The sequence below is a fragment of the Coffea arabica genome, chromosome 3e (assembly GCF_036785885.1).
Source record: "Coffea arabica cultivar ET-39 chromosome 3e, Coffea Arabica ET-39 HiFi, whole genome shotgun sequence".
NCBI classification, from domain to species: Eukaryota; Viridiplantae; Streptophyta; class Magnoliopsida; order Gentianales; family Rubiaceae; genus Coffea; species Coffea arabica.
In genome coordinates this window covers 37326732-37350883 of record NC_092315.1, presented here as the reverse complement: position 1 = coordinate 37350883, position 24152 = coordinate 37326732, and the positions used below count along the sequence as shown (strand labels likewise).

At 34.8% G+C, this 24152-nt stretch overlaps 1 long non-coding RNA gene across 1 annotated transcript; it reads right to left on the bottom strand.

Annotated features, from left to right (window-relative positions):
- Positions 1 to 1728: 1728 nt before the first annotated feature.
- Positions 1729 to 3634, bottom strand: LOC113735846 (uncharacterized). The gene is made up of 3 exons (XR_011842294.1): positions 3511 to 3634; positions 2587 to 2848; positions 1729 to 1827 (listed from the first exon to the last, which is right to left on the bottom strand). It is a non-coding gene; the product is annotated as an uncharacterized lncRNA (long non-coding RNA).
- Positions 3635 to 24152: the final 20518 nt, after the last annotated feature.

Genomic DNA, 24152 nt, shown 5'->3' with positions numbered 1-24152 from the left:
CTTATTATGCAGTGTCCAATCATGAATTTGGATGCAAAATTTTGTCACAAGATTACATATAATAGATGGTATTGAAAAATCACTCAAATTATTTTGTGACAATAAGTCAGCAGCTCAAAATTCTAATAATAACAGGAGATCAACAGAATCTACATAGACATCAAGTTCCTAACTCTTAAAAAAAAATTCAGAATGGATAATTGTCTATAGAACATATCGGAACAAACTCTGTAATTGCGAATCCGTTTACTAAAAGATTGAAATCCAAAATATTTTATGAGTACACTGCTCATATAGGTGTCATGTCATTAAATGATATTTAGTTCTAATGGGAATTTGTTATTCTAAATGCCTTTACGGCATTGATTTTTTAGTTATTAATGTTTTAAAGATATTTTTTGCATAATTAAAGTTTTGGCTTATTCACACTGTGAATTTTTTTTTTTTTTTGTATGGTTTGATCTTACAAGAGTTTAAGATGGATGGATTAGTTAGAAATAGGCATGTTAAAATCACATTGTATGAAATTTTCATACAATACATTCACATTATGATTCATATCATTCAATTGTATCAGCATAGGTCGAGTTAAGAAATTGTAACAAATGCCGCTTTGATCCTATATTGGTATAACAAAGGCTGCTTTGCAATGCATTGATCCTATGTTATTGAATTCGTTGTAGATACATTTTGATAATGACAGCAAAATTGAATTCATACGGTTATTTTGTAAAACATAATTATAAAATTACACATATAGTCCAAATGAGAGATTGTTGGATCTTTAATCCAACATTGAATTTATATGTGAATAATTATGCGTTATAAACTATCAATAAGATTAAATTCAATTAAAAGTGGTCAATTGTAATTTGGATTTTAACGTATCTAATAGGATGTGAGTTTTTAATGTGCAAAGATTTAAGGGTAATTTGTATTTTTATGATGGGTTGAAATAGAGATATCAAAAGATAATAGGGAAATTATCTATAAGTAGAATTATGGTCTCCATATCACATGTATTCTTTTGTAATATCACATAATAGTTCTTCCTCGGTATTCTATCGTCAAAAAAAATACCAAAGAGAAACTAAAACACTTTCTCAAAGGATTATATGTTGAACTGGGAGGTCACTCCAAACTCCAAGGATTCAAGTAACAATCAGTCACTATAAATCCAAATACGCCCTCAAGATTTTGCTGTTAATTTATTTTTTAGTAATCACCATTAAGTATTCTGGACTTAATAGGACTTGGTTTCCACCAAAGGTTAATTTTAATCAACCATTAACACTATTGCCCAAGAATTAGTGGTGAAACAAGAGGGTCTATGATTTGCTTTGGTGCATTCATTCGAGTAACTGGATTCCCTTTCTTTCGTCAACCGGTTAATTTGAATATTTAGTATAAAAACTACCCTGGTTGACTGTAGAACAAACACCGTAATAGTATACTGCTCCATTGTTGAAATTGTAACTTTTTATTATTAAAATTATTATTCTAATACATGACCAAATATATATATATATAAGAAGAAAATCTGGAGTAATGAACATCAAATTTACACAACTTACAAAGTCCTCACCAGAAATTAAAGCAGAAACAGCGACTGGAGATTGTAAGGCCCCGTAATGTTGGGAGGCCCTCCCCACATCGCCTCCGCAGACTGCAAGTTCGCCGCTTCAGTTCGATGAATAGCGTCGAAAAATAAATAATCTTTGGGATTATCACATAGCTCGTATTTTTTCATTCCTCTCTTTCCTCCGCAGCTAAAATATCCTCGGAATGGGCCGCTACCACAGCAAGCACTCTTCACTTCCTTAAAACCTTTTTTAAGTAATCAACGAATAAAATGTTACTCTACCGCCTTTGCTAATTGTTAGCAGTATTATGCTACTATTTTAAAAAAGATCTAGTCCCATAATCAGAGAAAATAACGATATTAGGAGTAGCAATTTAGGAATTGGAGATTTGAGGACCTAGTTCCTCTTCCGTTACTCCCCATCTTCATTTCTCACAATACAGATTTGGATGTGAGACATCTATGTTTCTTCGACTTCTCTTCTAGTTACTCTCTTCTCCACTTTTCACATCACACATTTAGATTTCATTGACTAATGAAATATGTGTCGTGCATCTAATTGTCTACTGTTCTCCACTTTTCACATTACACATTTAGATTTCACTGATTAATGAAATATGTGTCGTGCATCTAATTGTCTACTGTAGTAAATGAAGAAGAGAGTAATTGAAAGAGGAGTCGAATCTTGATTCTCGATCAAGGAGCATGGATTCATTTTTGGGATTGCAAAAATGATTAGTTAAACTCACAATGGTTAAATAAATAATTATCTCCAAAACATACAATATTTTTTAAGAGTACAAACATGAAGATAAATTATACTTTAATACATAATCTTTATATTTTAACCACTTTCCATGATTCTAAAGACATTTATTTATTATCATTTTTTAATTAGAAATAGAGATGCCACTAATTCTGCAGACATTTCTCTGCTTCTAATATGAAAGATTGTAGTACTTAAGAATTTTCCCCATCATTCGTGAAAGTGTTCAAGAACATACCGAATTTGGAAGGATTTTGAATTGTCGCGATGGAAGCTGTGAAGACGTCAAAATACGAGTACTTAAAATCTTTGAGCCCTTTTTGTAGCAACTGGAGTTTTTGGGAAAGCAATACGTTGTGTAATTTAGCCAAAGCTGTGACCTGTTCCACGCACTCTCCATTTCCTCCAGCGGCCACATTGGCTGCTCTAAGCCTTGGCAAACAACCTAAGGGACCCAAATTTAAAATCCCGAATTTTCTTCCACCTTCCCTGTGAATTTTCTGTGAGTCAATTAACAATGGGATTAGATACATGGATATTAAACACACTATGCCAAAAGGCAACATATAGGGAAGGGGCGAGAAGGGAAAAAAAATGTAGAAAGGGGGATCACAAATTGTATTTACTTCATTTCGGGTAGATTAGTAATTTTATATTTTGTTACACTATTTCTTAAATTAGTTACACCAGATTCGAACTTTTATTATTCCATTTTCGACCCAATTACATCAAAGGGTAAATTTGTCGAAAATGAAACTTGTGAAACCCCATCCACATATTTGAGATGGTTTGTGATAATCAATGCGAGAAACATAAACACTTAACCATTGGTACAAGGAAGTTTCAATTATGGCACTAAAAAAGTTTAGGTAGTTTCAGTTTCAATCGTTACCATAGGTTGGAATAGGTCCTCGACCACTTGCGATCCGTTTTTAGAGGAAATGGTACTATCAACTAAGCCAATATGTGTTGGCTAAGGAAATTCCAATATTAGCAATAAAGAGTTAACAAAGTTGAAAGAGAAAATAGTCGAGCAGGTTTTGATCTCGTGATTAAGGTTGAAATTTTGTAATTTGGAGATTCTGAATTCTTAAACCCCACATTTTCCCTACTAAAATTTTTTTAAAAAAAGGTTGAAAAAGAAAGAAAATCGGAATATTACCTGAACCACCGATGTAATGTTGCCAACCACAATTGCTACATAATCTTGTGGTGCATACAACTTAAATATACTGGAATTATTAGTCAACGGGCTCAAGTAATCATTACTACCAATGCTAAACAAGTACACAGCATTTGTCACGAATTTGCCATGTTTTATAACACTTGTATCTAGTTTCTTTGGCGATCTTGATGCCCAGTGTCAATTATATATTTCTTCATGGGCAAGTCAATTCATAGATTAGGCAAATTGCTCAATAGTTTTTGAAGTGCCGGTTGGATTGAAATCTTCTACTGGACCTGGCTACTAGGAGAAACTGAACAACCATCTGCATAATTGCTGGCAAGTACAATAGAAATTTAGAAATGTTATAGATTGCTGAGATTATATTAGTAATTAACTAGGTGAATAATCAACGTTAAGCATTTAATTGAAAAAGTCAGCCTCTTATTAAGCCGCCAGAAGAAATAAAGAAATGTTCAAGTTAAGCACCACAAGTTAAGACCTTCATTGATGATTGATCTAACCGGGGTATTGGAAAAAATTAATGCAGAAGTCAATACATTTGGTACTCCCTTGTTTTTTTTCTACCTTTTGTAAATAAAGAAGGATTAATTACATCTACCTCTCTTGAGGTTTGGCCAAACTATCTGCCCAAACCCGAGGTTTAGTCAAATAACAGATACCCCGTTTAAGAAACTTCTGTTACATATCTTGGACAGAATTAGTGAAATGATTGGATGCCCAGAACACTTATGAGCTGCATCAGTGCATTTTAAAAACTGGAAAAAGTAAATTTTCAAATTACGCAGCTATCTGTTTTGGAGATAAAAGGCAACAAAGGCATTCCTGCGCACCTTTGTCACTATATATTTCATCAGATCCATGTTCACACACACTTTCTGATAAACTATTCTCTCCATGGTTTAGAAACTTACCCTTTGATTCTGATCATTCCACTCCAAAATAACTGAAAAATCTTCTCTAAAGCATATCCAGAGTCCGCTACAATAGGTGCAACGAGCAAGGCTCATTTGCAATTCTATTCCTTTTTCTTTTTTGACAAAAAGCAAATTTCATTAACGGATTATTGAAAATTGTCTAATACAATTTGATTTACATGTTAGGTTCATGAGTAAAAGATTATGTCGCACATTTGTCTGAGAGATAGAGAAAGAGTGGTTAATATGTGAGTAAGGGTCCGAGATCTAATGGCTTAAGTTTTTGGGTCAAAATTGGGTTCTTGACTTACATATTGAGCTCTTTGATAGGCTCTCTCGAGGTGTTTCTCCCTATTAAATTGATATCAGAGTTTTAAGTTGCGAGACTGGACTACTCATGGGTAAGTGGATTCTTCTAAGAGTTGGGCCGGTAAAAATTCTCTTCTTGATGGTGGACCGAAGTGCCCAAGTGCTAAAAAGTTTGGCTAGTGTTGGACCAGGTGCGCCATGGGTTTAGTAGGGGGGTTTGGTTGGTGTTAGACCAAAAAGTCAAAGATTTGCAGGATTCCAAAAATGCAGTTTGGATCTTGAAGAACAATGGGTCTATGTTTGGGAAAATAGGTGATCTTAGATGATAAGGTGGGTTTGCATTGAGTATTAAAGTGGGTTCGAAAAAGGGTTCGTAAATTTAGGTTTAATGTGAGGGATACTCATGAAGGAGAAGATTTGTTAGGTTTATGAGTAAAGGATTATGTCTCACATTAGTCCGAGAGATAGAGAAAGGACGGTTAATATGTAAGTAAGGATCCGAAATCTAATGGTTTAAACTTTTGAATTAGAGTTGGGTTCCTGACTTACATATTAGACTCTTTGGTGGACTATCTCAAGGTGTTTTTCGCTATCATTACATCTCTGCGATGTTAAACATGCATTTAAAATAATAAATCTGCAATTTAATTACTGGTCCAGTAGATATGAATGATTTTGAACAAATTTGAAAAATACAGATAAATCGCTGCAATTCCCTTTTGTACATATTTCAATCAACACATCTACTAATCAAATGGCTTTAAACTTCAATAACAATAATGACATCTGTTGAGATAGACGCAAGATCCAAAGACATTCTAGATTTGACAACCAGATTTGAAGTAAATTCGAATCAAACAACAAAATGAAGATAAATTCCATTTGGATTAACTATTTTTGGGGGGTGTTTTTGAAAAATTTTACTATAGCAAAGTTTTTAGAGTATATTTTAGGATATTTTTAGGAAATATTTTGGGATATTTAAGAGTAGAAGAATTTTTGGAATATATTTTAGGATATTTTTTAAATATTAAAAAAAATTTAGACTACTTTTTAGAATACTTTATAGAGTACTTTTTAAAAATTTTTATAGTATTTGAAAAACTGATGAATCCAAACAGAGGAGCAATATAAAATTCTCACTATAAACTCCTAGGAGAAATAAACGAGTCTCACTAAAAAAGCTTAGCAAAGACATTATTGAAAAACATCATAAAATGGAATCCATGGAATGGTCTCCCTCCTGAAGAAGGACTTCTGAGAAGATGAGAAGAAGTAGAGAGCTGTTGGAGGAACGAAGAGGTAAAGAAAAGTTTGCACTTCTGTTTTATAAACTAAAGAAATCACTGACAAAGCAGCTTCATTAATTAGATTCACAAAGTTCTCCTAATCAACAAATTCATTAGTTTCACATTCCCAGTCCTCCTATTTGAAAAGGTTCCATCAATTTCACCATTTTTTAAAACCTTCTCCACTCTTTTTTATACTCCTTTAAAAATGCATAATCATCATTTATAGCTTGACATAATTTTAACTCTTTTTCATTATTTATAGATAACCCAAACCGGTTGCTCACCTATAGGTGCATGACCTTGATAGTAAACCTGGGTTCTTGAAACCTTCACCAATACCCACAGTCCAGCTTCCACATTTGGTACACCGTCCGTTTTTCAACCTTAGATTATCAATTGGGGTACTATTCATGATGAATCCGTGCCTAATTTCACAAAAGAAAAAACAGTTCACAAAATTAAAATTTTAATTAATACCTGCTTACTAGAAAAGAAGAAATCACAGAGTTTTCATTAAAGAAATGTAAATCAAATGTGAAAAAGGAAAAAAGAAATCTACTCGAACAACTAAAAGAAAACACACTTACTAAAAATTTCGAAATTAAACAAAAAGCTCTTACTTGATCAACGCCCACTAATCATGATAACCATATAATGATTAAAAAAAAAATCCAGTTTTCCATGGATTTTCAAACCCAATTTCTAAAACTCTCAAATCTTCAAAATAATTAAAAAAAATTTGTCTTGATCCTTGAATTATGGACGTTCACATGCATGTCAGAATCTTGATTTTGATTGTCCAAAACTTAATCCACAAGTGCTTGCTTTCTTACTTCTTCCTCCTCGGATTTAATAACCTTCAATTTTTTTATTATTATTATTATTGCCTGTATTGAGCATCAGGATTGGGACTTTGGGAGAAATGAACGACATTCTTGGGACTTTGGGGGAGATGAACGATATTCTTGAACCCTGAGGCATGTTGATAAACTTTTGTGTGTAACCAATGTATAAACGCCAAAGGGGTATTTGCAGAACAAAAAATGAGCAGACCTATGTAATGGCATCTTTGGGCTTGCACAATATTTTTTTTCTTGACGTCAGATGCATCTCTAACGGCTTTAGATGTTAGGTGGTTTTTGGACAAACGTTTGTATAGTCAAGAGGTGAGACTGTTATTTAACAAAACTTCAAGGTTTGTTTAGTAACTTGGCTAAATCTCAAGGTTGAAAAATTAATGTAATTAACCCATAAAGAAATGGAAATTCCAAGGGACACTAACCTCCTACATTACAGCTTATTAGAGCAAGTAATGTTGGAAATAATGCGCTCAAAAAATTGAATTAAGATTGTATAGAATTAATTATGGTAATAAATCACTAACAAAGGCATATACATAAATTTATGAGGAAAAGCAATAGAGGAGAATATATTACTAGACTATAAACCTTTCTTAAGTCATCATGTAGCCCCCAAAAAAATTAAGATGACATATGCAATGACGTTGAAGCTTGATCATCAAAAATCAATCGATATGATTGTGTTTCCTCTTCTATCCATTTAATTTGGTTTAAATCAAAAAATTACAAAGCACTAATTCTATTTTGCACCCTCAAACTTATATGTCTTTTGTTTTACTTTCTAACATCAATTTTGGACATTTTGTACCTTATCGTCTCAAATTTCTCCTACTTAAATATAACCTATAATAGTGTTTATAAAATTGATAGAATAGACAACTGTGCACACATATATCTCAGCCACACTCCACTATGTGGCAGCGTATTACCATCATCACCGTTGACGGAACCAAAAAATTTAATTTTAAGGGTCGAAATGCATACATATATAAACTTAAAAACTTTTGAAAACTTTTGGGGAGTAAACAGCTATATATATACATATATACATACACTCACATATAATAAGAAATTTTAAAAATTTTAACAGTAGAAAACATCAATTCCTAGAACTTGGGGGTGGATAGCGGCCCCCAAGTTCCGTCCTTGATCATTTCACAATCTGTGTTTTTCAAGTGAAAAAAAAAAACACATTAGGTGCACGGTTCTCCATTTCGTTACATACTGTTATCCATCGGATTTGAGTAGGACACATTTGAGATATCAAAGTGTAAAATAGCTCAAATTGAAACTTAGAATATAAAGTGAGAACGAGATACAAGTTTGTAGGTGCGAGTGGAATTAGTCCATTCCAAATGCTAGAAGAGTACCTAAAATTATCTTTGCAATGGGATTTGTAAAGAAATAATCCAAAATCTTTTAAAGCGTAACATTTGATTATTTGGAATTGCTTCGTCCTGTAAATGAAACTCGTGGGCCTAAAGTCTAGGGGCTAACTGCATTTGCATGTTCCATGTGGAGTATCATATTTGTCAAAAAAAGAACATATAAAGTAATTGAAGTATTAAATTGTGAAAGATCGCGAAGTGAAGGAAAATCAATTCCTAATACATAGAAAGAAGGAAAAAAAAAAGGCAATTCGACTGGATCATATATTAGCCAACATTAAATGCTTGTGATTTCCACCCAATAATAATTACCCAATCATCATTCATGCCTCAAAAGTGAGGTTTAATCTTGTTTTAGAATAACTGAATGGATGATGTTAATCAAAAATTCAGTTCATGGAGATGAAAAATGTGATTATTTCTTTATTTCCACTTCTGTCCAAAGATAGTTCCTCCAGGGTCACCATCACTTTAAGTATGCATCAATTATTTCTGCCTACTGCAGATTAAAATAAAGCACGATAATGTTTAGGGGTAGTATACATAGACACAAAAGAGAAGAGGAGAACTCCAATCAACAACCACTTCAACAAAATATAAGACTTTCCTTATGTGTAGTTTAATCCAATCGCAAATCAATAGTTTAAAGCCATAATTAAGAGGTCATTGAAATTGCAATTATATTTAACTCCATTTTTGTAAAAATATAACTACTAACTAAAATATAATGCTCCAAGAAGTTTTTTTTAGTTGTATTTCCTTTTCAAATCTCACTTTTTGCGGCTGTACGATTAGATTATGGACTTAACAAACATTTACCTAGATGCCAAAAAAAAAATTCTCTTAATTTGAATACTAGTTTGGAAACCATTCACATTATTTTTAGCAAGGTTGGACACATCACATATGGAAAATGGGAAAATTGCACTTTCAGTCCTTTATATATGGGTGTTGGAGCAAACTAGTCCTCAATGTTTTACTCAAAACAAATGTAGTCTCTAGAGTATTCAATTTCAATCTAATTAATCCCTAATGTTTCAATCTAAAAAAATGTAATTCCTAAAGTATATTAGTTGACTGAATTAGCCCCTAATGTTTTATAAAATCTAAGAAAATTTATTTATATAATATAAAAATCCATCAAAATACGTGAAATTTCTATACAAGTCATAAAAATTTATAGTTGAATCATAAAATTTTTAATACCCTAGAAAATAAGTTTAAGGTAATCTAAAAAAATCTAATTTTAACACTGGAACAAAGCATGTGTAGTGCATGTGTTCTTTTCTATATGTTTTGTGTACTTTTTTTAATGAGTAAATTAAGTATTGTAATTATATATGCACTTTTGTATACTTTTATGTACAAATTACAAAAATGGAATATCTACAAATTGTCTTTATTTTGTCAAAAGTGAATATCTTACCTTTACTTTATACTTTATTAATGTTTTTAAAATCTTTGTGGTCTTTCTAGAATTTTCTATAACTTTGATGAACCTTTTCAAACATTTGTTTTATAGTATTAAATTTGGTTATGTTTTATAAACCATTATGAACCAATTTGGTTAATTAATATACTTTAGAAACTATATTTTTTTAGGTCAAAAAATGAGGGATTAATTGATCGAAATTGGACACTCAAGGGGTTGCTTTTATTTTGGTTGAAACATAAACACAATACTTTGAGGTCTAAAGTGCAATTTTCTCCATAGAAAATCAGGTAATCTTGTCCAGGAAACATAAACACAATACTTCCAAAACTAAGCAGATGATAAGCAAGGGCTGATGTAGTCTGAGCGTAGTAGGGCCTATTGCCCACGAGAAACTCTTGTATGTACTAACAAAATCTGACAACTATAGTTTTGCATTAATTTTTGCCCTTTTGTAAATAGTGGGATCTATGTAGGATGATTAGATTAGGTACGATTTAATGCAATTGTTGTGTTTTATCCACAATATATGGTGTGTACTTACTGATGCAGTTGTCTTTACAAATTAAGTTGGTGTACACAAATAAAATTTAAAAATACATCAAAGTTATATAAACATACATTATATTATATAAAAAAAGTACAACAATCGAATAATTAGACAAAATTGCGAATTATATCTGTCCATGGTTTGTAAATAAGTCCACCTACTGCGCATGCTATATATAGCTAATTCAGTACTATATTCTATAACCTACTATTTTACCAATTTGCTGTCCATCTTCCAACCAAAATATTTTAGAAGTCATATTTCCGCTCTATAGAATCAACATCATTTAATTATAAACTAACTAAGTATTAGTTCCAAGTCGTAAAAAACTTTATTAACTCCTTTCTATTGTGATTTTGAATTTGTCATTTATAATAAATAACTAATTTACTCTAACTTAAGTAACTGATAATTTTGTTAGTTTCTTTATGTGGTATTTTCCAATTAATCATCGAATTTATATGTCGTTGTTTTTGTTTTAAGGGTTAATTTCAATGAACCTCCTCAAATAATAGTATTTTCTCACTTTGCCCCTAAAGATTTAATTGTACCCTTGCACCTCTTATACTATTAATAATATTCCCAATTAAGTGCAATCAGGTTGGACAGTCCAATTTATAGTTGATTTGGTCATGTGCAGCTCATGTGATTATGTGAAGCGACCAAACTTTTCCCAATACTTCATTTCACATTTATTCTAGGTAGTCCATCTTGACATTTGTAAAGAAAAAGATATCTTAGTGCTTTCTACGCGTTAAATCATCTATTATCCAACAAATCTTGGCATTATTAAAACATTTAGTACACGTTCATTTTTGTCAGCCCATATCATTACCAAACTAATATGTTATTACGCCTTTGGGAATATTGGAATTATAAAGGATGGATTGGTACAATTAAACCTTCGAGGCAAGTTCTGAAAAGAGTTTTTTTTTAGGGCTTTATTGGAATTAACCCTTGTTTTAGTGATTAACCTTTTACTTTGTGTGATTAATATTTTTGTTAGTTTGTTAGCTGTCACCTACTTTAATTATAAGTTTAACTCGACAGACATAGATACTACAAGGGGAAGACCAATAATGAAGAGTCATTCCACATGGAAGAAGCCAATGATAGCAATAGTGGGAAAATTTGTTCCAAAAATTGGTATTTATCAAGTTGATGATTTGTTAGCAAATACCAGGTTTAGGGAAAAAATTATTACTCATCATCCTAATTTTTGTGATGAAATGTGAAGATATAATCATGTAAAAAAAAAAACACTTACGTTGAAGGTGTATAAAAGATTAATCTAGTGAGTCAATATTAAAGAAAAAAAATGGTAAATTCTGCCAAAAAATCATAATGGTTTTTTTAAATTATAGTAATTAGTTTTGTCACAAAAACTAAGTGAAGTGTTAAGACTAGAAAGGAAGAATAATGCTACTAAGTGAAGTTGGATATGCAAATTTGCCATGTTTTAACACTTGGTATCTATTTTCTTTGGCGATCTTCCTGCCCATTGTCAACTATATATGTCGGCAAGTCAATTTTTGGGTTGCAGCATATCTGTACCAGCTGGGTCCGAAATACTGCACCTACCCACTAGAATAGACAAATTCTTTAATGAACCCAGACGGTGTGGTCCTTGAAAAAGGGACGTCACCCTTTTGGTTGTTTAAATAGGCATACATGCTTTCACATGTTAGTTAACTAATCATGGATTAACCTACTGTTATTAGAGTAATTGACCACTACAGAAAAATTTAAAACTCTTCTTCGATATCGGCTAAGGATCAAATCTTTTAATTTACATTTTTCTGTAGATTTTCTTTTGGAAATTTTACCATCAGATGCACATACATCCATTTGATTTGGTGGTGATTCTGTCCCCCAACCTTTCCCCTTAATATAGTCTTAGAATTTCTTGTTGACCCTTTTAAGTTCACTTCTTTCGTGGGCTAAGAGATCAAATCCCTTCACTTATATTCTTTTCTAAAATTTTTTTGAAATTTTATCATCAGATACATATGCATCCGTTTGATTTGATGGCGATTCTACCCCACCAACCCAACCCCCTAATATAGAGTCTTAGAATATATCTTTGACCCTCTTAGATTCACTTCTTTCCTTGGTTAGGGGATCAAATTTTCTAACTTACGTTCTTCTCTAAAATTTTTTGAAGATTTTATCATCAGATGCACATGCATTCGTTGATTTGGTGACGATTTACCCCCTCTAACCCTTTCCCCTAGTATAGTGTCTTAGAATTTTCCATCGACAAAAGTAGAAGCAAAAAAAAAAAAAGTTAACTAGCCATGGTTCACAGACGTAGGTGTTAACTTTTGAAGAATCTTTCAATTAATCCAAATTTATCAAAAGAACCCCTGTCAAACTCCATCATCACATTTGCTGCTTCACAACCTTTCTCCCACAAAACCTTCTTGCCCAATAACCCCACCACTAACTCCATCCTCCATCCCCAGCCCACTATCTTAAAATCCGCCCCATCTCATTCCTTAGAGATAATCAGACAAAACCCATCCTACCAATCCCCCGATCCCTCTCATCCCTTACTCGGCCCCATCTACTACCTCTCTATTGCAGATTTACTTTTTCTAAGCTATTTTTTTTTAATTTTCTTCCTTAGTTGCAATTATCCCCACTGTTTCCTGCGAAATAATATAAGATCTTTTTTAACTTTACAACATTGTATAGAAGTTCTTCTTTGGCATCTTCTGTTATTTACGTTATCCCCAAAGACAGAGAATAAGAATTAGATCATTCGACTGGAGACTTGTTAAATTACCAAGTGAAAGATTAAAAAATTGAAAGATTAGAAATGATGGGTGTTATTTGTGAGAAAGAGGTGTGAGAAGAAGATATTGACAAATCGGTTTGGAGAGAGCATAGAGAGGAGAAGAAGATAAGTTTATTCAACTCTGCATTTAACCAGGCAAACCGGTTGTCCTTCCCCATCAAAACGTGCACTAGAAATCTGTGATTAGGATGTATCCATAACTTCGATTTAAGTTATAGACTGTGGTACTCATATTATCCTTTTTTTTTAAAAAAAAAAAACTTTCAATTTTTTCCTCTTATTCTTGTCTATAATCTAAGTAAGGCTTTAAAACGACCAGATTTGTTTAATCCAATTTGCCCAAAAACTCTCCTCAACTGCCTTCCTAAGGAAAGGTTTGAAGTTTGGATATTGATAGGAGCGGAAATCATTTTCATTTTTTGGTTTTTTTTGTAGCTAAAAGGAAAAAAAAAAACAAATACAAGAAGAGGAAACCCATTAGCCCCAGTTACTAGAAGTAACATGGCTACTTAAAAAGTCCACAAGGTCCATAATTGGGGATATAGATCGGGTTGACCCAAACTTTTACTACTGGAATAAATTGAATTTGCATAACAACTGGTAGGTGTAATACACAATTTAGAACTGAAATATTGTTCAAAACATCACTTATATTTCATCAAATGAAGTTTTTTATTATTTATTTTTAAAATATTAGTTTTTCGTCTCTTACAAATTCAAGTCGGCAAAATTTGATTCTAATCTAAGTTTTGAACTACTTTTCAGCTTAAAGTATCACTTTTAAATGTTAATTTTACCCCTTTTCAAAATATCATTTTCTCTTATTCTAAGGGTACATTTGATAAAATTGAATTTTGAAATTTGAAATTTGAAGTCTAAAATCTGAAACATGAATCCATTAAGTTAGTGAATAGTTACGTACTAAATTTGATACATTTGAGTGTATACTATATTAAGTGATAAGTGAACAGTTTAAAACTTATTTTTTGGAGTAAATTTTGTTTAGAAAATTCAGTATCAATTAATGAATTCAGATATTCTAATTTTGATTATCAAATGTATTTAAATATAGGAAATTTTGCCAAATTGGTCCCTAACATTTTCACAAAAAAATTTTTTAGTTCTCAACATTTAAAATCAGCTAAAATCGTCCTTAACATATAAATTATGATCCATTTTAGTCCTAGTGCTCATATTTGCTTTTTTCTTCGACTGAAAATAGCACACCTCTCTCACGTGGACATATTTTTAAGGGAAAAATCTAAAAACATCATTCCAGGTTGAAAGCAAAAGTACCCCTTTCACCTTTTCCCCTAAAATTACAGGAAAAAAAACCCTAATTTTTCCCTGAATTTTGGGAGGAGGCATTGTGTATCTAATGTTGAATGGGGCTCTCCTTTTCTTTTGCTTTCGTGCCAACCAGACACCAAGCACCATAAGACCAATTGCCAGAAAGCCCATGAATCCAATTGCCATGACAACTCCGCCCTTCATGCTCCCACCATTTCTGGATATTGTGATTGCTTTAATATTTGGAGCAGGTGTAGTTGATCTTGCAGTGGGTTTCTCAGGGGAAATTGCTGGTAAGACTGAGTTAATTGGAGCATTAGCTTGGGATGTATTATTCCAGGAGGCAGGGGAGAAGGTGGAATAAGAGATGTGGTGATGGGAGAAGGAGATGCCATCGAAAGTGGAGGGGGATTTAACAAGAATGGAGTCTGCGAAGAAGCAGGTGGTGGTGGAGGAGGTAATGCAGGAGAGGAAGGGCTGGTGAGCTATGACTTTATAGCAGGAGGAGGTGGAGAAACTGAGGTAAGTGGTGTTGGGACTACAATTGGCAGAGGAGGAAAGGGTGAAAGAGTTAGAGATGGAGGTGCTATGCCAAAGGGAGGGGAAGGTGATACTTGTGGGGGAGGAGGAGATGATAAGTTTATAGATGGAGGGGGGCACCAGGGGGTGGGTGGTGGTGGCACAGACGGAAGGGGAAGGAGGGATGGAGGAGGTAAGGAAGAGGAAGGGGGCGGTGTTGATAATGGTGGTGGTGATGATTGGGGTCGGGGAGAAGGGGAGAGGTAAGTAAGGAAGTATAATTTTCGATTTTGCTCCTAAAAATATGTTCACGTGAGATATGCGTGCTATTTTCAGTCAAAAAATGAGCAAATATGATCATTAGAACAAAAATGGATCATAATTTATATGTTAGGAACGATTCTGACTGATTTAAATGTTAGAAACTAAAAAAGTTTTTTGTGAAAATGTTAGGGATCAATTTAGCAAATTTCTCTTAAATATATTAAGATCTAAACCTATTAAATTTAAAGTGTTGAATTCGGTTATCAAACAGATTTTAAGTTTTTGGGGTGTATACATCTTTGTCTGAGACTGCTTTACGATTCTGATAAAGAGAAGCAAACTGAAAACACTGATTTTTTTGTCATTTTGATTTTCTTAGAAATGGGAAAGGTAAGTTGATACATTTTGAATTAAGTTTTATTTTCTTTCCTTTTGTTTAGTGCACTAAGTTTTGATTTTTAGCTTTGAGAAAAATGAAAATAATAATAAATAGAGTAAATCTTTCCTACACTGACGGTGTATACACTATCATCGTTGGATTCATGACATGTGTACAAAAGTTGAATTTCAAATTCAAATTTTGCATAGTTGTCAATCATCCAACGTTGATAGTGTATACACTGTCAGTGTAGGAAAGATTAATCCTAATAAATAAGGTAAGTTTCTAAGAAATTTTCTAGTGCACACACCCTCACGCACTTGTGCACTCCACCAACATCAAAGGAAACAAAGGCCTTGTTTGGATTGTAGTTTTCCGTCGAAAAATTACGTTGTTTTCCATGATCACATTTCCCTATTACCTTTTTCCCTCACATACATCAAATTGCTACAGTAATTTTTTCATGAAAAATCATGGAAAATGCAATCCAAACACAACCTAGAAGTTGACGTTTGACCCAAAAAAAAAATTAAAGGAAATGACTAGAAAGCTTCCTTCCTGGATTCTTTTCTCATCTCCAAGTAAAAGCGAGGGCCTTCTCTTTTCATCTTCTGAAGATTCTATGCGCTCTACTGACAGCAATGGAAATGACCAAAAAGCTTCCTTCTTCAATGCCTTTCAACTCAGAAAAGCCCACTACATTTTTTGGATGTTTTAAAAACAAGAAAGCACAGCTTTTGATGCACTAATCAAGATTTAAACTCTCGATGTTATGCACCGAAAAGATTTAAGGGATAATTTCAGAAACCTTCCCTGAGATTTTTAATAATTTTACTGAGCTCCTCTGAGGTTTGAAAAATTAAACTTACTTCCCTTGATTTTATAATTTTAGTAACAAAACCTTAAAATAATATTGGTTTGGTCAAATATTTAAATGAATACCCAAAAATACCTTTGTGTAATGAGTTTTAATTTATTTTCCTATACAATTATAAAATTATCTATTATAATTATAAAAAAAAATTCCAAATTTTTCATGTCCATACTTACTATTTGATAAACAACTATAATAATAATTTTATCACTATGATATGATACTTTTGATGGTATTTTATTTTGGATTTAGATTTATAAGATAGAAAAGAAAATGTTGAAATAATTCATTTATAGTCTTTGAATTTTTCGAGTAATGGGATTATCACAATTTAGTAGTGCCTTTGGGCTATTTTATTTATTTATTGTTAATTTTAATAACAAAAAATAAAAAAAATATTAACAAAAATCATTAGATTATATATAAAATTAACTCGAAAAAACAATCACTAGTTCGATATTTGGTTGTAATAGAAACTGGAGGCAATAGTAGTAATTCTACAGTTTTATTGGCAAAAAATTTAAAAAAAAGGAATAAGAAGGAAAAATAATGAAAAATAATTTTAAAACCCATTCTAAATATAAGCATACCAAATAAAGGAATTTCATTAAAATATTTAAGGGTAAAATTATCATTTTAAATAATAAAGGAGGTATGTGTAATTTTTTAAACCTAAAGAGAGTTCAGTGAAATTATTAGAAACCTCAGGGGAGGTTTCTGAAATTATCCCAAGATTTAAAGAGGCTCTCTCAATCATCTTCTAAAGTACGAACGCGTCCATATATCGGGAAGCGTTTGACAGTTCCTACTATAGGAACTGACTATGTGTGAGGCCAAGAAATAGACATGAAGGTTGCTGTCCAAACTCGTTGGAATTGAGATGGGGAGGGCCATTGAATGCACGGGCGATGGTCGTGAATGTGGAGTCGCTTAAGAAAGAGCTGTTGGGGCTGTGCTGGGGACCCATAATCACATGGCTGGATTTTGTAGGAATTGGTGGTGGGTTACCATCGAATTGTCCCACTGAATGAAATTATTCGAGGGGTGCTAGTACTGCAATGGTTGTTTATCTTTTTCTGACTGTACTGTTTCTTTTTGTTTTCTCCTAATGCTCTTGCCAGTTCTTGGTTATAAGATGAAAAAGAAATGGAAAATCAGGGATTTGGTTATCAAGATTTGTAAGAAGAATTTCTAATTTTTTTGGGTTTACATTATAAATACAGATTTCAATTACTTTTTATATCACATACATATTGCAAGCCACAGTATTATTTTAGATAATTTTTTCAAATAATTTTCTATCCAAATAGACCCGTCGTTTTCTTTGTTTTTTGCTGATAATGTTCTAGAAAATGGATCCAACCACCCAAGAAAATGACATGAAATATGTTAAAGGATTTCAAATACAATCATTTCATGTGAAATACATGATTTGGGGACAATTGCTTGTTATGGGGTAATTATCTTTTCCCTGTCCCACTTTTTCTACTCTTTAATTTCACAAACCTCCCCTGAGGTTTGTGACACTTGCACTGAGACCCCTCCAGCTTTTAAAAATTTCACCTAGCTCCCTTGCTTTTCAAATTTTGATAATAATTCAGTCCAATTAGGATTAAAATATTACTGTCATGATAGAGATGACATTTTTATATTCCATGAATACCCTCTTCCTCCCTATATTAGTACAAGATTGCTTGTTAATAAAAAGGTAGACATGATTATCAAAGTTGAAGGGGTATAAATGTAATTTAGGATTATTTCTTCTATTACACTAAGACATCTTCAGTAGTTGACAGGAATAGCCAACGGTCTGATGCAATCTTCCAACGGCCAAAAATTTGGAAACCTCTAAGTGCATATAAACATCTGGAAACCACATTGATACGAACGTCGCCAACCTTGTGACGAAACCCGTAAAAGATTAGCTTCAGGATCGACAAGAGGACACCAAGTTTGGAGCGGATGACCTCAACCCGTTAATCACGTGGTTAACGAACCTTGGTATAATGGTAGAAGACGCCACAACCTAGTGCGATTCTAGATTGATAAGTCACGAACACCTAGAGAAATTTTAAGGCATTCAAGAAGCCTTGGAGAAACCAAGAAAACTCTCAAAATTTGATTTATTGATTGAATGCCTAAAACCATTGGAAGTGTGGGCTATTTATAGCTTTTACATAGAAATGAACAATTAAATAATGTGGAACTAGTCTAGAATTGTGGGCTTGACTAAGATTAACAATTGTAGGCTTGACTATTTCCATAAAACTAAGAATTGTGGGTTTGACCAAACCTTATGAGATCATCTCTTAGGTAAATAACCTTATGAGGTCATCGCTTAGGTAAATAACCTTATGAGGTCATCCCTTAGGTAAATAAAGCAAGGCTATGGACCATTAAGCCCTTATTACAATGACTTAATTAAAACAGCAAATGTGACTAGAGAAGGGTCACGCATGGTTCTCTTTGACGTGCACTACATGGATGACTTTCATTCCTTCATGCTCAAGTCCCTCAATGACCTTGGGGACAATTTCTTGGCCTTGTACCTCACGAACAAGTCCTTGGAGTTCCTCCCTCATCTTCTTAGCTCATGCTCGAGTTACGGGTCCTAGGGGAACTCGAATAGTTCGCAATGGTGTCTCTTGGTTCGTATCATCCCCCTCCTTTTCAAAAGGATTTGTCCTCAAATCAGCTTCATTGTCTGCAAGAAAAGGAGATAGATCAGAGACATTGAATGTAGCGCTCACATTGTACTCACCGGGTAGGTCCAGTTTGTAAGCATTGTCATTGATGCACTTGATGACTTGAAATGGCCCATCTCCTCGGGGAAGTAATTTATTGCGCCTTTGGACTGGGAACCTTTCCTTGCGTAGATGTAACCACATCCAGTCACCAGGTTCAAACACGACGCGTTGGCATCCCTTGTTAACCCGTTGAGCAATTTGGTTCATCCTTCGCTCAATGTTTAAGCGTACTTGCTCGTGTAATTTCTTGACAAAATCTGCTCGTTTAGCACCATCCATGTTAATGTGCTCAGAAGAAGGTAAAGGTAATAAGTCTAGTGGTGTTAAAGGGTTAAAACCATAGACTATTTCAAATGGTGAAAAATGAGTAGAACTATGCACCGTGCGATTGTATGCAAACTTAACATGGGGTAAACACTCTTCCCAGGTTCTAATGTGTTTTCTAATGATGGCACGCAAGAGTGTAGATAGTGTACGATTGACAACCTCAGTTTGGCCATCAGTTTGTGGGTGACTAGTAGTAGAAAATAGCAATTTGGTCCCCAATTTTCCCCACAAAGTTTTCCAAAATTAACTCAAAAATTTGACATCCCTATCAGAGACAATTGTCCTAGGCATGCCATGCAATCTAGTGATTTCTTTGAAAAACAAATCAGTAATGTGCGATGCATCATCTGTTTTGTGACATGGTATAAAATGTGCCATTTTTTAAAATCTGTCAACAATAACAAAGATGCTATCATTTCCCCTCTTTGACCTAGGCAACCCTAAAACAAAATCCATGGAAATGTTGGTCCAAGGTTCCTTAGGTACAGGTAAAGGACTATAAAGGCCATAGGGTTGAAGTTTAGACTTAGCTTTGTGGCAAGTAATGCATTTAGCCACCATTCGCTCCACATCTCACTTCATCTTTGGCCAATAGAAGTGCTCTTGAAGGATAGCTAAGGTTATAGCCACGCCAAAGTGTCCCATCAAGCCACCTCCGTGTGCTTCCCTAACAAGTAAAGAGCGAATAGAGCAGTTAGGTATACACAGTCGATTGAGGTAGAAAAGAAATCCATCAAGGATGTAGAATTTACCTTGATTTGCTGAACCACAAGAGTCATAAATACCTGAGAAATATGGGTAATTGGTGTATAACTCTTTAACTAATTCAAATCCTAGCAACCTTGCATCAAGTTGAGTGAGCAAAGAGTATCGGCGTGATAATGCATCAACAATAACATTAGTTTTCCCCACTTTGTACTTAATCACATAAGGGAAGGTTTCAATAAATGCAATCCACCTAACATGACGCTTATTCAACTTGTGTTGTGACTTAATGTGCTTAAGCGACTCATGGTCAGTGTGTATGACAAATTCCCTTGGTCTCAAGTAATGTTGCCAAGTTTCTAAAGCACGGATTAAGGAGTACAACTCCTTATCATAAGTGGGATAGTTCAAAGCTACCCCATTGAGTTTTTCACTAAAGTATGCAATTGGTTTGCCCTCTTGCATTAGGATAGCTCCAATACCCACCCGAGATGCATCACACTCTATTTCAAACATCTTGTCAAAGCATGGCAATGCAAGTAGTGGTGCGTGTGTGAGTTGATGTTTAAGTATTTGGAACGCACGTTCTTGAGCATCACCCCACACAAATGGCTCATTTTTCTTATTTACTGCAGTTACAGGTGCAGCAATGGTACTAAAATCTTTAACAAATCGTCTATAAAAACTAGCAAGACCATGGAAGCTGCGTACCTCACCCACTGTGCTTGGAGTAGGCCATTCTCGAATTGCTTTAACCTTCTCCTCATCCACTTTGATTCCCTGTTTACTCACAACAAAGCCTAGAAAGACAAGTTGATCAGTACAAAAGGAGCACTTCTTAAGGTTAGCATAGAGCTTTTCCCTTCGACGTACATCAAGAACAAGCTTCACATGTTCAACATGCTCATCTAAGCTCCTACTATAAATCAGGATATCGTCAAAATATACAACTACAAATTTTCCAAGGAATGGACGAAGTACATGGTTCATCAATCTCATGAACGTACTAGGTGCATTAGTTAGTCCAAATGGCATAACTAACCACTCATACAAGCCATGTTTGGTTTTAAAGGTCGTTTTCCATTCATCCCCCTCTTTCATCCTAATTTGATGATAACCGTTTTTTAGATCAATTTTAGTGAAAATCACAGCACCATATAGCTCATCTAACATATCATCAAGTCTAGGAATAGGGTGACGATATTTTACCACTATTGCATTAACGGCCCTACAGTCAGTGCACATTCGCCAACTTCCATCCTTTTTAGGCACCAAGATGACGGGAACCGCACATGGGCTCAAGCTTTCTCGTGCCCATCCCTTTGTTAGAAGCTCTTCAATTTGGCGTTGGAGCTCCTTTGTCTCATCTGGTCCCATTTTGTAGGCTGGTCTGTTAGGAAGTAGGGCACATGGAACCAAGTCAATTTGATGCTCAATTCCCCTTATTGGTGGTAGTCCATTTGGAATCTCATCGGGGAAGACATCCTCATAATCCTGCAAAAGAGAGACAATACTAGATGGTAGAGTGTTAGTAAGATCATTTGTAACAACCAACACCTCTTTGCACAAAAGTACAAAGATGGGTGTATTAACACTCAAAATTTTTCTTACTACATTGGATTTTATCAATAGATTTTGCCTTTTCTCTCTCTTTTCAATTTTGGCCAGCTCACCATATGTCTTTTTTTCTCTCAATTTTCTCGGCCTTATCATTTTCTGTTGAGTTCTCGGCTTTTTCTATCTTTTTCTTCTCATTCTCAAGCTCACTCTCCTTGATCAGGTTTTCTTGATCTTCACGAACTTGGATAGGAGTGAGTGGCACAAGCACAATCCTCTTCTCGCCTTGCTTGAAGGAGTATTTATTGGTAATGCCATCAATTGTAACTCCCTTGTCGAATTGCCATGGTCTCCCCAATAGTATGTGACATGCTTGCATAGGGACCACGTCGCATAACACCACGTCCTCATACTTTCCAATTCGGAAAGGTACTTGGACTTGCTTGGTCACACGAACATCCCCACTATCATTCAACCATTGCCAACGATAAGGTGTTGGATGTCGTAGAGTGGGTAGTGCTAGTTTCTCCACCATCAAGGCACTAGCGACGTTAGCACAACTACCTCCATCTATGATCAAACTACATACCTTGCTTTTAATATAGCAACGGGTGTAGAAAATGTTCTTCCTTTGTGCATGGTCGGCGGCTTTCACTTGGGTTGCTAAGGCTCGTCTGACAACGAGTCCAACTCGTTCATCGACGGGCAATGCTTCCTCTTCTTCCTCAAGGGATGGCAACTTCTCCTTCTCATCTTCGTCATCGGTGAGAAACTCACCATTGGGTAAGATAATCATAGTGCGTTGGTTCGGGCATTGGCTAGCAATATGCCCTCAGCTTTGACATTTGAAGCATCTAGTATCTCGATTTCGCCCCATGCTCGACTCAATGGCAGTCTTTGGTGTTGCCTTAGACTCCCACTTAGTCATATCCGGCCTCGGTCTTGAAGGGGTGGAATTACTCGGCCCTTTATCCTCTTTCTTTGGTGGTGTAGTTCGGGGATGAGAGGGTGAAAAGTTGTAGTAACTTCGAGTCGAACCCCTCCTCTTAATCCTCCTTTCAATCTTGATGGCCTTTTCCACCAAGTCCCTAAGTTCCACATAGTGGTGTAACTCCACTTGATCAGTGATTTTGGGCCTTAATCCGTTCAAGAAGCGTGCCATTGTTGCTTCTCGATCCTCCATGATATCCGCCCGTAGCATGAGTATTTTCATTTCCTTGTGATAGTCCTCGACACTTCGTGCTCCTTGGTTGAGGGTCTGAAGCTTTTGGTACAAGTCACGGTAGTAGTGACTTGGTACGAAACGCTTCCTCATTAGTCGTCTTAGCTCCGTCCAAGTTTGTATGGTAGGTTCACGACTCCTCCTTCGACTAGTAGAGAGTTGATCCCACCACACAACGGCGTAGTCGGTGAATTCGACCACGACCAACTTGACCTTTTGCTCCTCTGAGTAAGTATTGCAGTCGAAAACAAGTTCAATCCGCTTCTCCCACTCTAAATATGCATCAGGGTCTGATCATCCTTGGAAGGGCATAATTTTCATCTTTATGCCCGGAATGTGGTCATTTGAAGGCCTAACATCACGCTTGGACCTACTTTGCTTATGCTCATAGTTGTTGTCTGAGTTGGAGTCGCTAGACTCATGTGCATAAGCCTTTCCACGGCTGCCTCTGGAGCTTCCATGAGACAACTCTAAGCTGTCAATGCGTTGGTGCATCAGTTCAAGTTTTTGGTCCATCATGCGCCCCAATTCGCGTTTGATTGCTTCTGTGAAAAGTTTAACATCAAAAGCTTGGGAGCTTGCTTCCCCATCGTTAGCCATGGTAAAGTATAGGGTAAAAAAAATAATAATGGAAATAAGCAAAGTTTATCTCGCACACTTTCTCACGTGTTTACTCTCGCTCTCGTGTTTGAACACTCTAATGAACTCACCAAGGTGTTTTCAAGGCTCCTCGGTCAACTCCTCGAAGAAGTTAGAACTCCTTCTAGTGTGGATCGACTTACCAACCAGGGTCACAAGATTGTAGCACTTTGAATGAAAAAAAATTAAAGATGAAGGGACTGACCACGACTCAATGAATGACTCAAAGTTGAATTTTAAGAATCCTAGACAAAACTCTACCCAAAACTGAAATTTTGAGCCGCTGGTTGCTGCATTTCTGGTCAGTGTTTTGGTAGGTAAATGGGCACTTAGAGGATTCAGAATGACACTTAAAACTGACCTAATAATGCACGAAAATTTCCAGAATTAATGATTGGACAGAAATCCCCAATGGTTTCAAAGATGGAATCCGAATGGAAGATGAATTTGTGTTAGGTAGGACTGTTTTGGAAACCCAAGGCTGACTTTTTCTTCCTTAATCCTTTGGAAACAAGGATTAGTCTTCCTATTTGGTGGTTCCCACGAA